The following is a 6,757-nucleotide window of genomic DNA, read 5'->3' as shown; positions in this document are numbered from 1 at the left end:
TCTTGCCGCTGCTGAATCATATGATTCAGATGATTAATTCAGAATAAGTTGTTATTTTACTGCAGCCTAATCTGCTCTGCACCTTTGTTCTTCGAGTGCACAGGAAGATTTGTAAAGGCACAGGAAAAGGCACAGGAAAAGGCACAGGCAAATTGCACAGGAAGACGTGTAAAAGGGGTAAGTATTTTTGTAAATATAACCACCCCTTTTTTATTCCCCGGCCTCAACTGAAAGGCGTACTAGGCAGCCGTAGCGCTACCAAGTTATACACCACGTTACTTTTTTTTTTTTCGAATTTGTAGCAACGCTACGATAGTGGAGTAGCGGTACTCATTTACCTAGTTTCGGTAGCGCGTCTAAAACTGTCCCGTATGCACAAGCGACGAGATGGAGTGTATACCTTCCAAGGCATAGGTGCTTCTATGATCATTACAGCCTTTTTTTTTTTCTTTATCACATCACCATCACCACCATCATCGCCTCAAAACTGCCATGCACTGCACTGTCCTGCCGCATTCTTAGGAACACGAGACAGCAACCCAAACAGCTACATTCTCTCCCTCAGCAGGTTCCAAAGCAGACAACAGGATACTCGTCTGTTGTTGCAGACTGCAGCAAATAGTTCCGACCGAGCTGTACAAACAGTAGTAAGTATCATTCCCAACACCTTGAGAGATCCATTTTCCCAACCTCTACCGCACTTTCGCTACTTGGGGAACATCCCATGTCATCGTCGCTTTCCCATCATTTATTGTTGTTGTTGTTGTTGTTGTGGCGCTCCATGGATTCAATTGTTGTGGTAACCTCTTCATCCCTTCTAGGCCTCCGCCGACCAGCGGTATACACTCTAAATACCTTTCCCTAATAGCTTGCTTTTTTTTAACTCCGTGTTAGCGCCACGAAGCAACTGAGGCTATGAGTGACGTACAGATGTCGACACATAGAGATAGGACAGCAGCAAGGTGTGGGGGACGGGGGGTTAGTATGCGTCCTGGGCCGACTTCAGGGGGAACTGTGCCGACATTCGTTGGGAACGTCTTCGGGAAACCCAGGGAAAACCTCAGAGAGCAGAGCCACCGGTAGGGTTCGAACCCACCACTTCCTAGTCTTCAGCGCGACCTTGGCTACCACCAATGAGCGGGACGCCCCCTAATGTCTTGTACGTGCAGCTCTATTAAGTCGCTTGTGCTTACAAGACCTACCACTTAGCCCGGACCCAACTGTCTCCATCACGTCATGAAACTCACCAATCATCATCATGAAAACGAACTCGTAATGTCTTGCCTTCCCAGTGGCCGGTAGGGCTATACGGTATATGTGATGGAATGATGCTTTTCGTAACCCACACTGTGGGTTCATGAACCCGTCGGGAAAGCCATCGCCTGGGGCACCCGTGGGGACATGTCCGGAAACATTCCACGAGAGGCCCCTCACAGTGGGGCACAAGAAAGAAACGAAAAATACGACAGTAAGAGACCTTCCCCTGGTCACGCACACGGTCATGAGGTCGAATTCTTGTTTACTGTGGAAGTATATACGAAGTATAAACACGGGCCACTAAGTGGTTATGTCTATCAGCTTGATTGTGAAAGGACATAAGCTCAGATATTGAAGAGGACGAGATGTCAGAGAGGCGTACAAACTTGTTCGTAGAATTTATCCGTAAATAAACAAACCACGTACTTCCAGCTTTATTACGTTGTTTTACTTCGTGGCATAGCGTGCAGTGTCCCCATGTCGCCATCCAGTTGCCTTTATACTTGTACACATTACCCTGAAGACGACAGACGTCTGCGTCTTTACCCCAAACTCAGTGTTCTACAAGTAACGTACACCAGCTAACTTGCGTTCTTCTATGATGTTCTTCGTCATTCTTCTTATTATTTTTTCTTTTCTTTCTTTCTTTTTTTTTGTGTGTGTGTGTGTCGCGCTATGCACCAGTGGTGCTCCGGTCAAGCGGCTGCATTATTCAAGCGGCGATATGGGCTTGTTGGGAATCTAGTGTGTCTGTCTGATTTGTGTCTGTGTTTTCGCTTGTAGCTTCTGGAACCTTCAGGCACGGAAAAGCCACCTTATTCTTACTCTTTCGGCAGTAGAGACTAACTATCAAATGCGGATAGCTCGCGGCGTAGTATTACATGGTGGTCGCCCACGAAGTATGGTTGATGTGTTTCATCTAGTTAGTACTTCACAGGGTGCATGGGAACAGTGCTTGGGACTGCCCATTTCGGCAGGCGCTGGCAAACATCTCTCTCCTCTCCGGAAATGCCTGAGGTACTTATATGCTGTTCACTTCTAAGTGGCTTTGGAGGTTGTGCCATTATTTGGAACTTTCCACAGTTTTGGACTGTTGCTGGTGTGCTGGCGACGGCTACTGTACGTACATTAATCCCTGACATGCTGTTAGTTCTTGTTCAGGGGTTGATAATGAGCTAGTTCCCGTTTGATTGGACATGGTACTATACAGCCGGCTGTGGATTGTTGTAGTTGTGTCAGCACCACTCTCGGTAATTCGAACTGTCATTACGCGACATGCCTTCTGTTTCCTGTTGGGCAGCTCACTTGAGGGGTGAGAGGTCCCCAGATGCGTCTCAGCTGCGACCGGAGAGTATTTGGCATGCCAGCCCTACCAGAGGAGCGGCTTGCGCTGCAGTCGCGGGTTCCCCTTGAGGCATTGCATTCTCCTGTTCAATTCGCGTGTTAGATTCATGGCAGATTCCGTGTGGGACCTGTTCTTTCCTATTCAGTGTCTAACCGAGTGTCCTTATTCTTGTCGCTAAAAATGGAGTTGTACCAACCGGCCCTAGTCTTTCTGTTGAGATTCTCTTTGGGATACGCCATCCAATGGTACACTGAAATTTCAGGCTCGCGGCCTAGGCTTCCACATTTTTCCTGCATGCGCCGAAGCTTCAAAGGCGGATGTGAGAACTCTTCTCTAACGAAGATGTCTCTCTCTAGGATGGCAACGACTTTCATGCAGCCTTCATGCGGGCGCAGTCGCTGCCGTGAGCCTGGACTGTGGGAGCGTGTGTGGTTTGTTTCGAGGCAGTGAGGGCTGGTTTCAGGACACACATAATCCTTGAGCGGTCATTCCACAGCCCACAGCTTCCCAGCACAGCTGCCCAGCCCAGGGACAAGCCCACAGTCTGCGTGGGCTTGTGGAGTGCAGAGAGTAGACCCGGGTCACGTCCCAGTATCTGCTTGGAGGGCGATAATCTTATAGCGCCTAAGCCACGAGAACTGGTTGGTTGAGGCACGGAGGCTGTTATGTTGCGTGTACTGAAAAGGAGACCAGCTCGCGTGGTTCAGTGGTTAGCGTCCTGGCTATATGTCACGTCGAGACTGTGAGGTACCCCGGTTCGAATCCCAGCCCAGGAGGCACACTCCCCAGGGCGTCTGTCGTGACGTTACCCACCCCTGTGAGGCCCACAACAGCGAGCCCTTTCACCTACTGAAAAGGAGGACAAAGAGAGGAGGACGAAAAGAAGCGTTTTGGGCAAGGTCTACGGCAACACCACACTGATATTCCTGTGTCGCTGTGGACTGTGCCTGGTATTGCTGTGGTTATATGCACTGGAGTCTAATAACTACGCCTTTATGTATCGTATCCCGTCGATGTGTAAGGCCGGATCATGTTCATCAGTTCCAAAAAAAAAAAAAAAGGAAAAGCGATTGCGAAGTAGGAGTAGTCCTGCGTGGAGCAGCCAATCAAATCCTTGTAAAGCGAAGGTGTACAGCCAGCCTGTATCTCGTGGAAGCGAGCTTATACGTGAACATAATTCCAGTTTATATTATTCCTCACGGCTCAATGTATTGTTTGCATTGCAATCGTGGACAATCCACGTACCATAAAGTATACCGCCTCCAAAATTAAAGCACGGCAACATCTTTAATTTCACCGCTCGATGAAAACCTGACGGACGTCCGCAGGCAGCGCGAGAATGACCTCTTCTTTCGCATCCCGCGGTCTTCTATACAAGTTCAATATCTAACACCCTCTCTCTCTCCGCGACTCCTCGTGATATAGACCTTCGTCCGTACACTTCCGCCGTCTTTCTACAAAATCAGGACAACACCATTATTCCGGGTCTGTTCGGTTCCCCCGACAGCGTTACCATATTTATCGCAGCATCACTCCCCTCGCGAGAATACCGGCCAACGTGTTCTCAATAGAGTAGGAAATCCTTAAATAGAAAGTGAAATCTTGTATGGGGGGCGCTCCGAAAGTAGGCTAGCTGCTTCGGGAATCACGGAAGGCCACTGTTTGTAAACACGTCCGCCACATTTTTCTCAAGGTGATACACCCGCATTATCATTCCATTAGCACAATTTGTGGTGGTCGCCTTGCGACGCTCAGGGAGGGTCGCTCCATAGGCCCCTTGACCGGCTGTCAGTTCGGGTCAGCCGGATTGGATGGATTGGTTATGCGATAGCTAATCACCTTCGACGCTCTTCTTTGGTCGAATTGACCAAGTGACTAAGGTATGCGTCTTCCACGCTGAGGCTGGGAGGTGAACCGGGTTCGAAACCAATCCGGCTCCGGCTGTGCTGTCTGGGGTGCTTTCCCTGGGACTATCCTCACTAATAATTCGTAATAACAATTTGTGGCTTTTCCTCGCGAGACAACTGATTCCCTCACCCCTTTTAATGCAAATGTCGGCTCAGTTCCCCGTGAAGTCGGCCCAGGAACCACGATTACTCCCAGATCAACATGCTGTCTCACCGGCAGCCAGAGTGCTCGGCAATAAGACGCCACTAGCAACCAATTGATCAATGAGCAAAGCAAACGCATTAACCAAATGAGCTAATTAACCAAGCAACTAATCGATCAAGTGAACCAAATAACAGAACAATTAATCAACCAAGTGAGTTGATTCTCAGTCCTGGACAACTAAATATCTCAATGCTGTGTGTTTTGTACTGTATTACGTTGCGTTATTTGAAGCGTTTAAATTTATTTTTGGTTCAATGTTCACTGTTGCGCCATCACTGCATGAGTGGCCTAGCTATGTTTGTGTGCTACAGAGGTGTAAGGAGGTACCTTGTGTGACGATAAACAAATAGGTGAATCCCCTCCCACCCTTGAGTAAGCCAACTAATTTAGAAAATTAGAAGTCACAGACTCGTGTATTTCGCTGATATTCTGCGCATTTGAAGCGTTTGCATGGAAGAGAACGCTGCATGCAGCTTCTTCTTCTTCTTTTTTTTTTTGTATTATTTGTAGCCTCAAGCCGATAGCTTTCGTTTCCTTCTTCCCCATTTTAGAGGAAGCAAGCTTCAATGGGTGCAGACAGCTATCATGGTGTCAGTTATCCTGCTTTGCTGTTCCGTCTGTTGTAACGGAAGTCGACATGGAGGCAGTTCCGTTTCTTAGTGTGCTTCACCCTACCGTCAGATATCAATGCCGTGAAGAACTGGAAATCGGGATGAAAGCCAGCAATGGCCATTTGCCAATGCAGCGGGTCGTACTGCATAAAATGCAAGAAATACGGAATGATTAAATGAAAAAGAAGAAGAAAACATTGTCAACTGCCAAGTGAGAAAAGTACAAAAGTGCTGGGTCCGGACACGTAGCTTCAGAACAAATAACATTGAAGCAAATAGCAAGAAATAAGAAGGAAATTAGCAGTGGTCATTGCGGGATAAAGGAATCTCCCTATATTTTGCGGGTGAGGCATGGAAGGAAGTTCCATCAAGGTTTCGCTGTATCCTCAGAGGCTCGCTTTACCTTTTTCCCTATTTAGCTGAAGACACAGTAAGTGCTTATATCAGACATATAACACTGCGGTCCTCTTTACGTTACAGATGAGACTTGACAGGAAGGAGGACCATCAAGGTATGGCCGCTAGCCTATTGCCTTATTCAGTATTTTAAGCTTGAGGTAGAAGAGTATTTATGTGAAGCCAGACATCCGAGAGACGTAAAGGTGTGGCCGCGTCCTCTTTATTTTACAGGGCAGGAAGGACCATGTGGGTTTTGACCAACAACGCAAGGTTCATCTTAGCATTTTACTCTCGCCCCATTTTCCTCTGACGTCAGAGTTCAACGTCGAAGTTTGTTCAACGGTTTGTGTCTATAGCCAAATGCAACAGCAAAAGAAATAATTTTTGCCCTCAATACCACAAGCGCGCATATAGAGGCATGCACTCCGTTTTCGATTGCGAATAAAAATATAAAGCTCGGAAATCCGTTATTCACAAAAGGTATTAGTGTCCATGTCGACGTCCCCCAGGTGGATCCACAAGGTGCGTTCTTTTCGCCTCCTTGCACCCAGTGCAAGAGGGCAGCACCTCTGCATTCTTTTTGGAGATTGCAATTGGCACCCCTGCCCTGCACATTTGAAGGTGCCACTTGCTCCATTTATGCACCGTCCGCTGCACCAAAGGCCGACACCGCTTCACCGCCGATTAGGTGCAAGGATGCAAGGTAAGACAAGCAGACGTCGCACCCGGTAACATGGCGGACGAAGGCTCACGCATGTTGGCTGTTAGGGTTTTGGCCGTTGTTGAGAATGACGAAGGCGTGTTACAAAATGTGTGTACCGTGTGGTAAAAGCATCTTAAAGCCTTTTTAGCGACATCCAAGCATGGCTCGTATTTGGTGCAGTTCCTGATCGCACAAAGTTTTGGGCAACAGTTTTGTTGTCCTGTTTCCTTTCAAGCGTACATGCTCGAACATCGTTAAAGCTTATTTCATGAGGCAAGACGGCGAACGAAACATGCTCTTGTGTTCACATCGACCGGCCGTGAACCGTGCT

General features: G+C 47.9%; 1 long non-coding RNA gene across 1 annotated transcript; it reads left to right on the top strand.

Annotated features, from left to right (window-relative positions):
• The first annotated feature begins 451 nt into the window (after positions 1-451).
• On the top strand, positions 452-6,202 carry LOC135389908 (uncharacterized). The gene is made up of 3 exons (XR_010421616.1): positions 452-647; positions 5,806-5,836; positions 5,955-6,202. It is a non-coding gene; the product is annotated as an uncharacterized LOC135389908 (long non-coding RNA).
• Positions 6,203-6,757: the final 555 nt, after the last annotated feature.

This window comes from Ornithodoros turicata, chromosome 3 (assembly GCF_037126465.1).
Source record: "Ornithodoros turicata isolate Travis chromosome 3, ASM3712646v1, whole genome shotgun sequence".
Lineage (NCBI taxonomy): Eukaryota > Metazoa > Arthropoda > Arachnida > Ixodida > Argasidae > Ornithodoros > Ornithodoros turicata.
This window is presented reverse-complemented; position numbering and strand designations above follow the sequence as displayed.